We start from the raw sequence: 18,463 nt of genomic DNA, 5'->3' as shown, positions 1-18,463 counted from the left end.
AACCTAAAGTAAAAGCCAAGATAGATGGAACCGTTTCAAAGTCTGCCGCTCAAATTGTGCATGAGCAACATGGGAATGCTATGAGGAGGGTGTACCACAGAGGAGGGGTCGTAGCATGGGAGCAGGCAGTGCATATTTGTGGATCAACGACAGCATGGGAGGAGAAGTGCAGCGTGGGAGGAAGCAGCATATATTTTTGGAGCACCAATGTTGTGTAATACATTGGTAGGGGAAATGCTGTGTAATACTTTGGCAGGAGAAACTCTGCAAGCAGCCTCACAAAACAGTGCGCTGCGAAATGTGGTATGGGAGCAAGGAGGTATGGAGACGCTGGTTGCGTGTGAGATACCAGCTACAATACAGTGAATAAATGCAAGCGAAGGTTGCGTTCTGGTATGGAGAGGCTGGTTGGGAGCAGCTCACAAGCTGAGGGACCTGTGCAGGTATTCGATGGGTATAACAAGTGTTACACCATATTATCGCATAGAGGGCAGAGAGCATAGGACTAAAGAATATGGCAGATTACACCAAATGCAGGACAAATTTATGAAAAATGGCAAAAGGGAGTTACAATGGCAGACTGCAATGCCAAAAATGGAGCTAGCTTTGACACCATGTCATACCAGGAGGTAACTCCTCAAATATAAATGTGTTTCTTCATTTAAGTTGTTCATTATTATATACAAGAAGGAGCGAATGTTCAGTTCATCTCGCGATGACTTTCCATTTCCTCTATTATTTATTTACACTAATTACAGTTGTTCACCCAATCTCTATGATTAGGTGTCAACAATTACAAATTTGGTTTTGTTTTATATATTTACACAATACCACAATGGGAGTTAACTTCGAGTAGTGCCTTCAAGAGGGTGTTTTGGTGTCTTTCATCACCTTTCAACATCCTCTATTAATAGGGGATTACTTAATTAGGCTATCTATTTCATTGTGTTGGATGACACAATTCTCTTGGGGGCTTGGATTACATGTTGGGGCGGAGGTGACTCCCTTCTGGGCGTTTCCTTAGGATTTCCTTCCATCTTGGCCTTCTAAGGTTTCCCTTTCCAATATGGTGTGGACTAGAATATCAATGGTTTTTTGGAAATTGCTTTCCTCATTACTTAGATGGTGTCTTGGAGCTTGTGTTTATTCTATCTCTTTTCTTTTGGGTTCTCTCCTCCCCAAAGTGAACATAGTCGAGATTCCCTTGCATTATAGGGTTTCCTTCTTGGGGTTGGGAGATCAATAGATTTGGTGGTAAAAAGGGGCATAGTATTGTTGGAGTGGTGGGTTCTAGTGCCCACTTTGCTTGGGGGAAATTTGGGTCTCTTATGTGAGGTGGTCTCAAATGGGCTTTCAGTCATTAGTAGCATGGGAAAATTAGATTGGCTAGAGGCCCTTCCTCAATTACAACATGACATGTTGTAACTTTAGTTGCAGCACAACTAGACTATGTCCTCCTTGACTTTTGTGATGGAATTATTGGTTAAAAATAGGGTCAAAATGCAAGGTATTGAGAATGAGTTGGAAAATCTTCTTAAATAATTATTGAATTTCAACTTTGTACAAGCTATAACACTTGAGGTTCCTCTCCAGATCACTCTTCTTCTCTAGCTATGGGGTGTCTTACAAATTTGAATGGTGTTCCTTTTGATGAGTCTTACTGGGGAATTGTTGTTGGCTATCAATATTTGTGGAGCTATAACTGCATTAATGCATTGGGGAAGTATATTTCAACCATTGGATTTAACCAAGTACAAAATCCAATGGGTGGCATATAATGCCCCAACGCATTAATGGAGCTATAGCTCCGCAAATATTGTTTGCCATTGTTGCTACCCCACTCTTTCTATCTAGTTAGAATGCAAATTAAATGTATTAAGATATTAGGAGCGTTTTTGGAGACTCTATACTTCTAAGGTTACTAAATTTGTAATGGATACAATTAGAGAATCTCAGTTGTTGATGCTTGGAAAGCCTATCTTTACGAGCAGTTTAAGGAGGAAAAAAATGCACTTTTGTAATTTCGATGTATGGTCATGTCTCCAAATATAGATTTCCTTGTTAATATAAATACTCTCTCTCTATATATATATATGTGTGTGTGGGGGGGGGGAGGGGTATGATATAGGGTATCATGGATTTATAAGTATTCAGGATTCTAAAATAAGGTGTCTAGTAAAACTAAATCATTTTTAATTGAAAAAATGTATTAAAAGGGTTTCAACGAAAAAAATTAATAAATATCATTAATATTTAACATGCTTAGAAATATTCTTTAATATCTCATAAGCACATGAAATTAAAAATATTAGTTAATATCCTATAAACAAATATACTATATAATAAATTAAATGATAACTACCCATAAATAAAATTAAAAGTAATAATAATATATTTATAAGATAACAATTTATTAAAAATAATATTAATTTAAATATAAATATTAATTTAATATTATAACTTATATAAGTTTTTATTAATTAAAAACTGATCAACCTTAAATTAAAGAAATAAGATAATAAATTAAAATCTAAACACACTCGTGAAAGTGCATCGTCTTATAAATCACTAAAACAAAGTATTTTTCAGTGATATGTAGAAGATTACATAATTAATTTGTTTTAAAGTCGTAACCACTAATATATATATAGATGAGAATTACGTATGGTTTCATTTTTCTTAATATTGCATTTATCTGTATGATATTGAAATTACTTTACATTTATTTATGCAGTTTAAATCATGTGATTTTATAGGAATTTTAATTTATAAAAAATTTAAATGTTTTATTTTAATTATATATTTAATTGGCGACAGTTTTTCATCGTATTTGTAAAAATTTAATTTAAATAGTTAAATTAATTTTATACAAGATTACATAATTATAATTATATATAATTCTTAATATATATATATATATATATATATATATATATATATATATATATATATATATATGTGTGTGGACAAGAAAATAGGGTTTCATTTTTCTTAAAATTGTATTTATCCATAAGATATTGAAATTACATTATATTTATGTAGTTTAAATTATGTGGTTTTAACTTTTTAAAAGTATTTTAATTTATAAAATTTGATAAAAAAAAAGTAAAATAATTTTTTTTTATTGTAATTGCATATTTAATGTGTAAGAAATTTTTATCGTATTGATAGACATTTAATTTAAATAATTAAATTAAAAATAAATATGGTTAGTTTTATTATTAATTATGTTTTTATTAATAAAATTATAAATTATTTAAATAAATTTAAATAATTATTACTCATATTATTTTTTAAACATTTTTGGACAAATCACATATAACCAACGTTTCAAACCTACTAATAAGGTTTATAAGATTAACCTCATTAATAGGTTCAAAACGTTGGTCATCAATCATTGCTTATGTGATTTGCCTAAAAACTTTTACAAAGGTAATTATGGATAACTAAAGTCTTAGATCAAATATTATTCATAATTTTGATATTTGAAAACTTCATATTTAAATTTAGTTAAATAATGGTATAAACATTTAATATTATTTATAAGCTCCTAGGATTAATTAAATTGGTCTGAATTGGTCTAGTCTTGTTGTTAAAGTAATTTTTCTATTGAGAGCTCATATGTTTAATTTTCTTTACAGTAGACCACACTCTGTGGTTGAGCCTTGTGATCTTCCTTGTACAAATATTAGATGTAGCATTCATTGAAAGAGATTTATATTTCTGGGATGTAATGGTCATCAATCTCTACATCCCTGAACCACATAGAAATAAATAAATAAAACTTAATACTTATGATAAACTATTAATTTTAAACTATATATATATATATATATATATATATATATATATATATATATATATATATATCAAGAAAAAAACTAAATTTATGGATGAATGCAGTTATATATATTGTGAGTTTTTAATACAACTGAAAATAATAATATTTTTATATATGGAAATATTAAATTCATATATAATATAATTAATATCATAGAAATCAGTAAATTCATCTTAACTTTAAAACTATGTGTTAAGAGGATCAAATCTCTTGAAGTGCAAAGCTTTCTTTAAATTTTACACTAAAAAAATTGTATTTTAAAAAATTTTAAAATATTAAGAGGATCAAATCTCCTAAAGTACAAAGCTTTCCTTAAATTTTAAACTAAGAAAAACATGTATTTTAAAAAAATTGAAAATATTAATGGATCAAATCTCTTAAAGTGCAAAACTTTCCTTAAACTTTACACTAAAAAAATATAATTTAAGAAATATAATCACTATAAATATTAAGTAATTACAAAATTAAAATAAATTTTATAAAATTACTATTTCCCCAACAATTAAATAACTAAATTTTAATAATAATTATTAAAAATCTCAAAAATAAAAAAATATTTAAAACTGGACACTTCTATCGTTTTATGATTCTTCAAAATATAAAAACTTTAAACCCTTGCATACAAAGCTTTTACACTAAATATTATTTAAGTGGGCATCTAGTTCCATGGGACGATCCATTTTAAAACTATTTTGTATTCATAAGCATAGTTACCAAATTGGCCCAGCAGAAAAATATGCAATTTCAATGATTCAATCCGAACACTGTATAATTTGAAGAAATTCGATCTGGTATGATTGAAAATGGATGTTTCATCATTTACTCACGGAGACTAAATAATTAAGAGGCTATTTGAGTCCACTGTGTCGACTGGGGCACTGGAATATACCCTCCTCTTTCACAATGTTTTTCACCCTTCAATTATTTTCGTTGTCTTAACTCGATTTAGCTAACAACCTGCCTTAACAAGATATCGTTTGATAATTTCTTTTATAAGGTGTTATCCAGAGCCTTTGTCCTAGCTCGCTTATGGAGAGCCACTCAGGTCAGAAATAAGAGAGAATAAGTCCATGTCCACTAGTATAATGCATGCTTTCTAGTTTATCCACGTAGATTTGTTGTTCAGGATGTTAATCGTGGTATCTGCATGAACACAAATAGATAACCCTATTCATGCATGTTTCTGTTCAAAGGATTTTAGATAAATACATTATGACTACTAATAATTTTAAATAAACCAGTTTTAAAAAAAAAATTAAGTTTTCAAAACACCAAACAATTTTTTCTTTAATATTTTAATTAAATCTCTAAATCATTTATTTCAAATGTATCAAGAGAAAATTAACAAAAACCATCATTGTTAATATATATCCATCAAACTTTTTGAAAATCCGTAACATTGTTCATAAGTACATGGCATTTATATGAAACTTATGCTTATCAGTCGCTAATTTCTTGGTAAACATGTCACCAAATCAAGACAATAATGAAACCAATGTATAGACTATTCAAAATAGATATGAAACCAATTTATAAATTATTCAAAATAGATTATATATATAGATAAAGTAGTCTAATATATATAGATAAAGTAGTTTAAAGAGTTTATAATTTTGTCCGGAAAATAGCGGAGATTCTAACAAGATTTTAATCAAAATTTTGTTAGATATTTAGGAAATTTAAGTACAGTCGTCAAATTTTAAAATTTTGTTAGATATTTTGAGAAATTTAAATACTGTTGTCAAATATAAGAAATTTTAGTGCTGCAGGGTTTATAGATTTTGCACTATTTAAAAAATAATTTAAACACCAAATGAAATTTGAATTTCCTTTCAAAATTGTTGTGGACTTTGTAGACCACCCCTGGATCTATCTACCCAGATATATAAAAGGGGTCAGAGATGTGATTGTTTTGTGAAATGAATTTGTAATGTTGTTTCACGAATCCGTCGTCTCCCTCGCAAGGATTTGACGTGGCAACTTATTGATGCACCCGTTAAATGGACTGGCCCGTGTGTCCGGATGTGTGTAGATGAGAAACAAGCTTGTGCGGCACATGCCTATCAACCAATTTCTGATCATAGCGATTTGCGACAGCCGACGGATGGGCGTCCGGATTGGATATAAAAGTAAGTGGTTGCGTCAACATCTGTTCCACTCGTCCTCTCAACTCAACCTCTAGGCTGTTGATCCTTCTCTTTCAACTAACATTTTCTCTCCTACCAACTACAAGGGATGGCCGGCATAGAATTGGATAGGAAAATTGTTCAATTCTATGTTTTTTTTTTTTTTTTTTTTTATTATTATTTATTAATAGAATACCCTTTTTTCAATATTTATTAATAAAATATCGTGAATATTTCTTAATATTAATAATATTAAAAAAATTGTATTTAAAATTAGAAAATAAAATACAAATCTATAATATCATTAATATCAATTTTTGTTAATAAGTAATAAATTTATAAAAAAATAAAAAGAATATTTATTATAGTTATAATTTAGTGTGTAATATTAACTATTATAAAAATGCCTTTTATATGTGGCTTGGTGGTGGTTAAGGTTTAGCTCCAAGTGTTAGAGGTATGTTTGGGTTTAATTTAGGAGAATTTCCTTGTGATTTGAACATGTCAATAGTGAAGGAAGTTCTAACAATTAGTTTTACTAGTGTTCAAAGCCACAAGATAGCTCAAATTAGATCTTTTAGAATTCAAGGGTTCAATCATTAGTTCCACTTGCTATTATAGTGGTTTTTCGTTTAGAGATATTGCCAAGAAAGATGTTGATAACAATTCCTATTTGGTATAAGAGGTCTCGATGGTATCCATTCAATGCTGAAAAATGTTATTGATCAAGTAACACTTCTTACCGTCAATGCTTAGTGTGTTGGTTTAATGGTTTTTACTCTCATCTAATTGATCTTCAAGATTGGATCTCAAGCACATCTAAAGTTTGAAAAAGGGTTATATTCATCTCATTAAATATATATTGATCTAGAGTTTTATTTTAACTTAAATCTAGATCAATATGTATCTAAAGTGAGTTAGATAGATTAGATTGAATTTATTTAATAAAAAACATAAATACAATTGGATTCTTAAAATTAATGTAGGGAATAACAAAGACCTCATCAAAAACAAAATAAACTTGAGAAAAATTAATAGAAAAGTACAAATCTCCTCCAATATCATAACCAATTGTGACAAAAAGTAAAGAACACAATTCAATCAAGTCATGCGATATGTTTCTCGTCTTTTCTTATATCAAAAAAATCTTAAAACTTACTCATTAATAAATATCAGTATATATTTTTTGTGGAAATAAGTGTTTTATGTACTTGGGAAATATGGTGTTGTCAATTTTATTTGAAATCTAAAACGAATATTTTTTGTAATTTACTATGAGACTTGACATACTTTTCTACTGATATAAGTATCACAAACACACATTATAAATATAAAACGTATGTAAATGTGGTTTATTATATTGTTGATAATGAATAGGGCAAAAAACACAATATGGAAAAATTTCTCATTTTCAATATATTTTCTTGCTAGAATGTTATAGTGTCTCCATCTTCTAAACATTTCTCCTTCTTCTAAACATTTGCACTCAAAGATTATACTCATTGGAACTCACAACTAACACTTAACTAAAATGTGAATGGTTACCCTAGTGACAATCACCTTGCAACATAATGGTCGTACCTCTATACCATTTATAATGCGAAATACAATAACTTTTAAGCTTAAAAAAATTATATGATCAAATTGTATATTGTTATACTTTCTTAATATAATATATTACTTATATATCATTATTGTTAGAAAATAATTAACTGATCGTTCATGATTATATTTAATTATATTACATTTTAATAATAATATAATTAAATATTCAAGTATTATTATGCTCTAATGATAATGTAAATATACAAACACATATATAAGAAAAATCGTTAATGCTATATTTACTATATTTATTTCTATATGATTATGTATAATATAATAAAGATAATTATTTTAAAAATAATAATGTGGTTTTGATTATGGTTGAATATGTATTATTATATTGATATTTAGTTATTATGTTTTATTATAATTGATTTTGGCTAATTGTGATTGACTATGATCATATCTAACCATAGTTTAATATGTTTTATTATCAATAAATAGGTTTGATTATGATTGACCATGATGGGACATGGTTGATCGTGTTTGGACATGGTTTCTTATGATTTATTATGTTAGACTATGGCTTACCATGTTTATATATGTTTAACAAAGGTTAAATATGCTTAATTTTAATTGACAATGTTTGACTATTGTTGACTTGGTTGTAACTATGGTTGACTTTAGCTAACCACGTTTGACTAGGTTAGTTATGGATGAACATGTTTGACTCACTAACCATATTTCAATATGCTTAATTATAGTTGACAACGGTTGCTCATCGATGACCATTGTTATGCACAGTTAAATAAGGGTTATGTTGGATTAAGATAAACTATTATTATCTCTGTTGTAATGTTTTTCTTGGTTGACTTATGTCAGCTTTTCTAAATGGTTATATTACATTATTACATACTAATGGTTGTTTCACATTGAGTTTTTCAAATTTGATTCAACATAGCTAACTATGGCTCACCATAATTGATTATGGTTGGTCACATTTAACTTCGGTTGATCATGATTTATTATGGTTGTCTTTGGTTGACTATGTTTGGCTATATTTTTATATGGTTCATAATAATTGATTATTATTTACCATAGTAAACCATGTAGACGTTATTTGACTGCGATTGACTATTATTTGAACCTGGTTTATGATGTTTGACTATGTTTCAGCATTCAAACACACTAACACATGAAGAGGATGTGAAACTAAAAGGTCTATAGTATGTTTATATATATTGTGATGTTCGTTATAGTTGAGTTATGTCAACTTACTATGTTCCTTAATGGTTATGTCACATTACAACATTCACCCTGACTTTCTTATGTCAAATATGTTATATCCATCATATTTTATGCTCCACAATGGTTATGTCACATTATGATATTCATCGAATATTAGTTATTTTGAATCATTGCATCCCTAAATGGTTATGTTGCTTTATGATCTTCATCTTGACTTATGTAAAATTGTTACATTCCTAAATTGTCATGTTTCAGTATGACATTCATCAAGGGTTACGTTACAATGATATATAACATGGTTATATCCACTATGGAATTTATCTTGTTTCACTTATGTAAACACGCTACATTCCTTAATGTTTATGTTGCATTGTGTTGTTCATAAAGGATTTTGTTGTTGTACAACATTGAACAATGTTTTTATCATATATATAATGTTCAAGAAATGTTATATTAGATGTGGCATTCACCAATGGCTATATCATAGAGTAAAATTCATATTGGCTAACTTTACGTCAAATTCATACCTTCTTCAATAGTTTTCTTGCATTATAACGTTCATAAAGAGTATTGTTTTTTTTTTATTGGTCCAAAAATTTCATTAACTCGGAAAAATGTTACATCTTATAGACCAGTTCATCCTTTCTCTCTCGACTTCACTCTAACTAAATTTTTTAGCCAAGAGAGTGTTACAAAAATAAAGAAGATGCTGCCATGTTTCATATGAGATCCATAAGCAAAAAATCCAGATAATAAATATATATATATATATATCTATATATATATATATATATATATATATAACACCAAAAAACAACTAGCAGATGGCATTTGAAAAGGAGGATTTGGTGCTTGAGCAACACCTGGGCCTGTAGGGTGGCCATGAACTTTGTGCACATGGTAATCTATGTGAGCCAAACACAACTCTATTTCATCAAGCTACTCATTAATTCCACGATGGCTCTGACGCAAAGAGGTGAGACGTTCCAGAATCTCACCTTGGCTAAATTGGACATAATTGATATATGTTGTGGTTTCATTGTGGTCTTCATACCACTGTTCACACATAACATCCAAACTTTCCACAACATCCTGAAGTTGATGAGCAATCAAGGTGAGCTAGGGTGGTTACACCACCTGACCCAAAGAATGGGTGTGATTGTGGGTGACCTCACACTCGTCATCCACACTCCCTTCTACTTCCTTTGTCCTTTCTCCAGTCGCACAGCTATGTCTAACACCCCACCAAGCATGACCGCTTTGGTGATTCATATTTGCAATGTAGTCACTACACCAATTATACAAAGTGTGCAGGTCTCTCGAGTCAACCCTCCTAAATACTTACCACACTTCAAGCTCTTGGGAGGGTGGTCAACCACCCACCTCACATTGTAGCCACGCCCGAAAACACCCCGCCAATAATGGTTCTAGTTACCACAGTCTCCCATATTCCATTCAAAGGTATAGGACTAGGGCCTCCCAACTTCGCCACTATAGAACCCCCAAACAATGCTAGCCCTCAATGCAACATCCTAGAATAAGGGATATCCATATTTCCCATACTTGTAGTGTCGGTAATTACTATCAACCCACCAGATGAGCCCTGAATTGTTGTCTTCCTTCGAAAGGGAGGACTTAGTAATATCATCTGTGAAATAGGGCCACCTAAATCCACTTCTCCCGACACCTAAAACAAATCTAACACTCAAAGAAGCGACAACCCAATTCAAAAGTAAGGCCAAGATCTTGACCAAAAACCATACTAGAGCATAAACAAGAGACAAATAATAATTGAGACTTGGGGGCAAACCTCTACTTACTGAAATTTCTAAACTGGCTCGAAAAGTACAACGTTGGCCTGATTAAGTCACTCAGAGTGTCCCTGCAATTTTCATGTTCTAGAATGTGGACCAACTTTGCAAATAGACCTTGCTCCTCACTCCTAGATTCCACACCATCCTATAGTTACCCTGAGCAATGAACTCCCTGTCTACATAACTCTTTCCACTAGAACAATGCAAGGTCAAGGCACCCAGACCAGAGGGTATGCACAGGAAACACGCATGTGCATTCTCAATCTCATTACAACTACACTCACCTCCTCCCATACCATGACTATAGAAAATGCTTGAAACACTAACCATCATTCCTAATTAATGAAACATTTGCTTCTTGAGGTTTTGAGTTTTTCGTCGCCACTTGGAATGGTCGTTAGAGGATACCTGTATACTAGTTATATTATTAATTACACCACCTAGGAGTCAAGTCCGATACCATCATTTCCCCCACTCCCATCAGGGTCTCATCAAGAATATTGTTACTTCCAACGAAAAAAAAAATTATATGGAAAAACACATATGAATATTTTCAAATTATCTACAAACCAATTAATTTAATTGTGTCAATGAGTTAATACATCTAGATTTACATGATGTCTTTTTTAACATAATCCTATTAAACTCATAATATAATAACACATAATATTAGTTTCCCCCATCCTCGAGGGTTAGCTTAATCGGTCGAGTCCTCATCGTTAAAGCACCTTTGTTATTCATAGGTCACGAGTTAAACTCTTTTGATACTCTTGGGATCAAACTCCATGGTTGAGCTAGCAAGCAGTGACCCATTTCGGTGGATATACCCAGTACATATATGATGTAGTGGTCACCAATCTCTGGGACCTGTGCACTCCATAGAAAAAGATATATATATTATGTATGTATGTATGTATGTATGTATGTATGTATATAGCCCTAGGGGTAGCTCAATTGGAAATAACCTTGTAAATGCAATATTATGTTGAAATAGATTCCAGGTTCAAATCCCTCTAGTTTATCTATGGGATGAATGTTAGGGGTGACATGGTTCAACTAGAGGTTATAGTGGTAGCAATTGGAATTGACGTCATGCCAAGCGAGCATGAAATATGTCGAGTTGTTGATTCCTCTAGTTACAAAGAAAATTATTGCAAAATATTGGTATTTAAAATTTAATATTTTATTTTTACTATTTAATAATATTTATTACAATTTGTATTTTGTGTAGTAAATATATAAAAGTTATAATACTATAAATGTGTGATATTTTAGGATATTAGTATTTTTATTTATATACACAAAAAAATATAGACATGGATTATCATTATTTAAAGCAAAAGATAACATTCTCATGGATATTGGCTTGCCACTTGCAAAACTAGGCCAATAATATAGGCAAAGAGATTTTTTCAAAATTGTTAGTCTAGATTTTATGATAGAATTATATAAAACAAAGTATCTAGATATATATGTAAATGTATCGATTAGCTTAGAACTAGACTTGTTAACGAGGCTATCTTGCTTACTTAGATATCAAAAACTCAAAATATCCACATTGACAAGTTATGTTATGGAAGAGTCCACGTAAATGATTGTAGGTTCACCTTCCTCCTCATCACTAGTAGGAAAGTGAGTTGCAATTGCAAGACATGGATGTTGAGTGAATTTCTTGATGTGCCTCACTTATTTCCACTAGGACACACTCCCATTTGTAATAAATTTTATATATAAAGGTATAATTATATCATAAATATAAAAAACCTAATTTGATTTTGAAATAGTTATATTTTATAAGAAAAGAAAACATAATTATATTATTTTTTTTATTAAAAACGAAATACTATGAACCATGTAATGCAACATAACCATTAGAGAATATAATGGATGTTGAACAACCTTTCATGAAACTTACAATCTGACACACCATTAAGGAACATACTAATTTGACATAAAGTTAGCGAAATGAATGACACACTATGACATAATCTATAATGAATGTCACAATCCAAAAAAGATCTTCCATGAACTTTACAATGCAATAAAAGCCTTATGGATTATTGCAAAGTGAAAAAATCCCTCAATGAATGTTAGGATAGGACAAAACCATTGAGGAAATCCCCAGGTTAATATAAGTCAACCAAGATGAACATCACTATATATATAAACATATTATATCTCATTGCAACATAATCCACAATGAATGTTGTATTGCAACATAACAAATCAATATAACCATTAAGGAAGGTAGCAAGCCAATATAAGCCAATGAAGATACAAATCAAAATATATACAACCATATTATAAGCCTTTTAGGTTAATAACCTCTTCATATCTCAATATGGTTGATATGTGCCATTTTCGCTCAAATTTCTAATAATTTAATATAATACAATCATTAAAATATGAGAAGTTGAAAGAGAATTATTAGTGTATATATATATATATATATATATATATATAAGATTAATGAATGTTATAATAAACCTAAACTATTGAGGAAAGCACCAAGTTGATATGTAAATGAACCAAGATGAACATCACAATACATATAAACATATTATATCTCATTGTAACATAACCTATAATGAGTGTTGTATTACAACATAACAAATCGATATAACCATTAAGGAACACATAAAGCAATAGAAGCCCATAAAAGTGAATGTCATAATACATATGGCCATATTATAAACGTTTTAGTTTCACAATCTCTTCATATATAAATATGGTTGATATGTATCATTTCAGCTAAAATTTGTACTAATTAAATATAATATAATAACTTAAATGTAATAAGTTGAAATGAAATTATTGGTATGGAATTAGTTTGATGTGTATCTTTCTTTTGTGTGTGCAATTTGTTATTTTTTAATATATTATTATTTGAATAATTATGTATATGTAACTAACTTTGGTTGACTTATGTTAACATCCTAAAATCCTTAATGTTTTTTTTGTATTGTTATTATCATTAAGGGTTTTGCCGCTATGTGAGACTCAAAACATGTTTTCTCACATTTTGTTATTCATGTTGGATTGTGACCTTCATCAAAGTTTATTCCACATTGTGACATTCATGTTGGCTCACCAGATGTCAACTTGTTGTGTTCCTCAATGGTTTTGCTATAGTGCGATGTTCATCAATGGTTATGCCCCTTCTAATGAGAGAATAATTTTCCTCAATGGTTTTGTTGTAGTGTGATGTTCATCAATGCTTATGCCTCTTCTAATGCCCCTTCTAATAGGAAAATATTATTCTATATTGCTAATGCACCTCAAGAGTTTCAAATCATCTTCACAAGTTAATTAGTTTGAATTTATCTATAATTTACTTTCAAATCTAAATCAATTTGATTTTTAGCCACAAGTTAAATTGTAACACAAGATTTAAAAATCTAATAAAATATACATTTTTTTTAAATATTTATAATAATTTATAATAAACATTTAATTTTAATGGTTCAATATTTATAATAACCTCTAAATATGATTAGTATTAAATTTTTAAATATGAATTTTTTCAAATATTTTAATTACACAAATTGATTAATGTCATAGGTATTATAAAACACTATAAAAATACTCATTTAATCAAATTAAAACTTTGACACGTAGTGTTATGATTAAATAATATTAAATAATTTTTAAAAACTATTAAACTAGCATTTTTATTTTTTTATATTTATAATATATTTAATAAATAATTTATATAAAAAAACATACATTATACTTAATTTATACTTACTTCACCTTAAGGAAACCCTACTTACTTTATTTTATAGTCCTAAAAAAAACAAAGAAAATGGAAGAGGCCATTAGAGTTTATCGTAAAAGGAAACAAAGAGAAAAAGAACAATAGGCAAGATATAGTAAAATTTTCCATAAATTTTTAAAATGATGTTTAAAGATGAATTTTATTTATAAAATTATTCCTTAAAATTTTATTATAAATTTTTAATTTAATATTATGGAAAATGTAAAATTTATTTAAATAAAATAATTTAATTAAAATTATCAATTTGAATTGTATATATAAAATGTTAAAATATTTAAAATTAAATTTGTTTTTTATATAAATTATATTACTTAATAAATAGAAAATATAAAATTGTTTTATATAAAATAATCTATATAATAGGTTTATTTATCAATTTTAAATAATATTTATATAATTTCATATTATTATATTTATTATTAATAAAATAAAAAATTTATCTCATTTATTAAAAAAAACAAACAAAAAACAAAAAACGTTTAATCGAAAATAATTAAAAAAATCAACGCAGCTAAGTAACCATCTAAAAATGATTTTACCGGGATATCAAGCAACGCATCTAACACAAAAGTTTTAGGAGGTACACTAGCATAGCTGGGTTCATGCTATGTCGCCATCAATACTGAAATTACTTTTATTTATAATCAAAATCGTTCGTGTGTTCGCAATCATATACATAGATATTATGTCAGGAAGCTAAGGCACGTGTTAGTCGCTAGTGCCAAAGATGTTGCCAGTGCAATCCGCATCCACACCTCTTTGATCTGAGATACATGTAGCAAAATAATTGTTGTTCACTCAAACCAATATTCATGGTTCCATAGTAAAGCCACTTATTAATTCAAATTATTAAAAGGAGTGGATGTCTTACGTACAAAGTAGCATAGCATGAACAAAGTGTAAGAGTTTTTGTTATTTAACCAAATTTTGTGTACAGAAAGGACACGAAAAAAATTTATAAACACAAAGGAGCTGAAAATGATTGATGCTTTAGTAACCATGCTCGACTTAATTTTATTGTAAATACCCACAAAAGCAAACGAATGTGAAGAAACTGCACCAACAGAAGATGAAGAAAAGATGCGAGTAAGGGAACTCTTTCAAGAAACCATTTGTTTACAACACCAAAACCAGGCTTCGAAATTGCATTCACCTTGCAGGAAGGAAGCACAGGATGAAATAGAGTGTGAGGTTTGCCTTTTAACATTTAAAACAACTAGCAACACAGTAACAGTCACATGGTCAGCATCCATGACGGAAGCGTTTCCGAAGTCGACGGAAGCGTTTCCGAAGTCGAGGTGAACAGACATTTTAGGGTATGTTTCGCCCACATCAATCCATTTGATTTTTCTCCATTTTGGATCATCTCGGCTGGCATAACGTTGGCCAAACCTACGCATTATTGTTCTTCTATGCTCAATTCCGTAACTTTCTGCTTCCCCTCATCACCCTTTGCTCGCGTCTAAACCTAATACCATCTGTACATATATAGAATTATAATATAGTTACAAGAATTTAGACACGAATATGTTTAATGGGATAGGCAGGGTTCTATGTGGGGATTTAGGAATTTCAAATTTTCAAATTATGAATGATTAAGATTGATTATTTGAGAATACTTTTCATCTTATACATGATTTAATGGGTTTTCATTTTTTTCATGACTTTAATTTATTAAAAATAATTTATGAATGGTAGATGTCAAGTAATTGTTCTACATTAAGGACATCAGGAAACTCATCTTGCATTACATTAAACACATATAAATACATTAAGTATTGGTTTAAGATATAAATACTATCTTAGCCATACAATCTAGTTGGTGAGAGAATATCTCAACCACACACCTAAATAGGAACTAAGATCTCATAGATCTAGCAAACACATAAAGAAAGCTAATCACTCCATCACAAGGCAAGTAGGAATTATATTTTCCAAGTCCCCATACAATCCAGTTTATTGAGAGAATATCTCAACCAAACACCTAAATAGGACCTAAGCTCTCATAGATCTAACAAACACATAAAGGAAAGTAATCACTCCATCACAAGACAAGTAGGAATTACATTTTCCAACTAGCCCATTTAAACATGGTGTTTACAAACATGACAAAAAATATGTAGACGTCCATATAAAGGAACAACCATCCACCATAATGCATGGGTACCCAACCTCTACAACCGTAAGTCTACTAGGATGTCCTTCGTGTACATGGTTTAGTCAACCATTATATCTGCATGCATGTACGTACCTGTACATGTATCTTCTAGGCCACTAACACCATCAAGTTGCCTCTTAACCCTCTTAAAGGTGTAGTTGGCAAGTTGGATTCTCGAGTTCCACTTACCTCCCAAATCATGGAACAACATTCCAAGTTGTTGCATAACCTTATGAGAACACCACTCCCACATCTTCAACAAATGAGGGATCCTTCCCTAGGTCCACAACCCCCAAACTATCTGAACAACCATCCATGCTGAGATTTTACTTACACTTGGTTCCTTCTATAAATCCCTTCAAACTGCTAAATCAATTTTCTGACCTCTTTCTCTAATTTTAGAAGCTCATTGTTAGAATTAATGGAGATTAGGTGATTATTGTTACGTAGATACGATTGTGGTTTTGCTGGTCATTCAATTCCCATCATTCAGGGATTTGATTTACTATCCCTAACAAAGTGTATCTATTTATCATTGGAGTTTAATGTGAAGCCTAAGTGGCGTATTTGCTTGTAGGAGCTCCTGGTAATCTGCACCTATGAGCTCCTCTTCTGTTGTTTTCAAATTCATGTCTTCCATGTACAACTGTTGACATGGTATCAGTGCACAAGACACTGAATCCTGTAATCTGAGCAAGGGCGCAACTACTGTGGAGTCGTCATGAGTATTCTATGGGAAAGCGCGAAGTCTGCATTGTGATACTTCCCACATTCGTTTTTTCTGCGGCCCGTCGTGAGTCCTTGGTTGACCGGCACGAATCCGATCTGTAGAGCTGTGACTCTTCGTGACGGTCAAAGTAACATAGTGCGACGACTGTGTGGTGGCTTGGAAGCTGCGTGTGCTGGCTTGGAGGCTGCCAGTTGGACCTGCATCGAGGAGAAGGAGGCCTGATCGCTGGTGTAGGCTAATCAAGGCTGCGTGAAGGCATTCGAAGGGTGAGTGCTGGGAGCTGTGTGTTTTTTTTCTTTCTTCTCAAAAAAACACTACATTTGATTTGGTTGGTGCTCTGCCGTTTGCGCAGAGGAAGTCTATTGACCGAGAGAAGCTCGGTGGCTATGGCAGCATTGAGTGATTCAGGCTGCATGGTGGAATGAAACCAGAGGGAGTGTAAGGATTCAGATCTATAGCGTGAGAATTGAATGCCATAACGTGAGAGTGAAGATCTGTAGCATGAGAGAGTGAAGATCTGTTGTGTAGGAGGCACTGCGATTGCAATGAAAATCAAAATTGTAAAGAGTTCGCTTGCTAAGGAGGCGTCTAGCGAAGTCAGTGAGGAAGTGGAGAGCAGCCACAGGTGTGGAGTGTGGTCTCTTTGGAGCGTGCATAGAGTGAATAAAGAGTGCTTACAAAAGTGGTGTTTATTTGTTGCCTTCGCGAGGTGATGCTGGTTTGCTACATCATATCAAAAGCTCTCAACATTTGGTCTTAAGCTCTCAACACTTGTCCACATCATATCATAGCTCTCAACATTTGGTTTGTTGTTCCTCCTCCTCCCCACTGTGGTGCAGAAATAATCATTGCGCGAACAATTAATTTTATTTTTTTTAATTGAAGTTTTTTTTTCTAAGCTTTAATTAAAAAAATTTGGAATTCTTTTTTGATTAAAGGGATTACTATCAGATATTGAGGGGGCAGTTTTTTCTTTTTTAAAAGGAGATCTGGGTTTCTTTAGATTACTGAAGATTTTATTCATTCAAGATGAATAATCAAATTGTTGAAGCTTATCTCAATGAGACTAATAAGCTTGATGGTTCCAGTTACACTAATTGGAAGTTTAAGCTCGAGACTTTGCTTGAGGGACAGAATGCCTATGGCATTGCCACCAGTGATGAGGTCAAGCCAACTACTGCAACTGGTGGATCGAATACAACAATTCAAGGCTGGGAGAAAAG

This window comes from Pinus tabuliformis, chromosome 2_2, assembly GCF_031772625.1.
Source record: "Pinus tabuliformis cultivar Carrire ecotype Pingquan chromosome 2_2, CPIR1, whole genome shotgun sequence".
NCBI lineage: Eukaryota > Viridiplantae > Streptophyta > Pinopsida > Pinales > Pinaceae > Pinus > Pinus tabuliformis.
Note: the sequence above shows the minus strand (reverse complement) of the source record.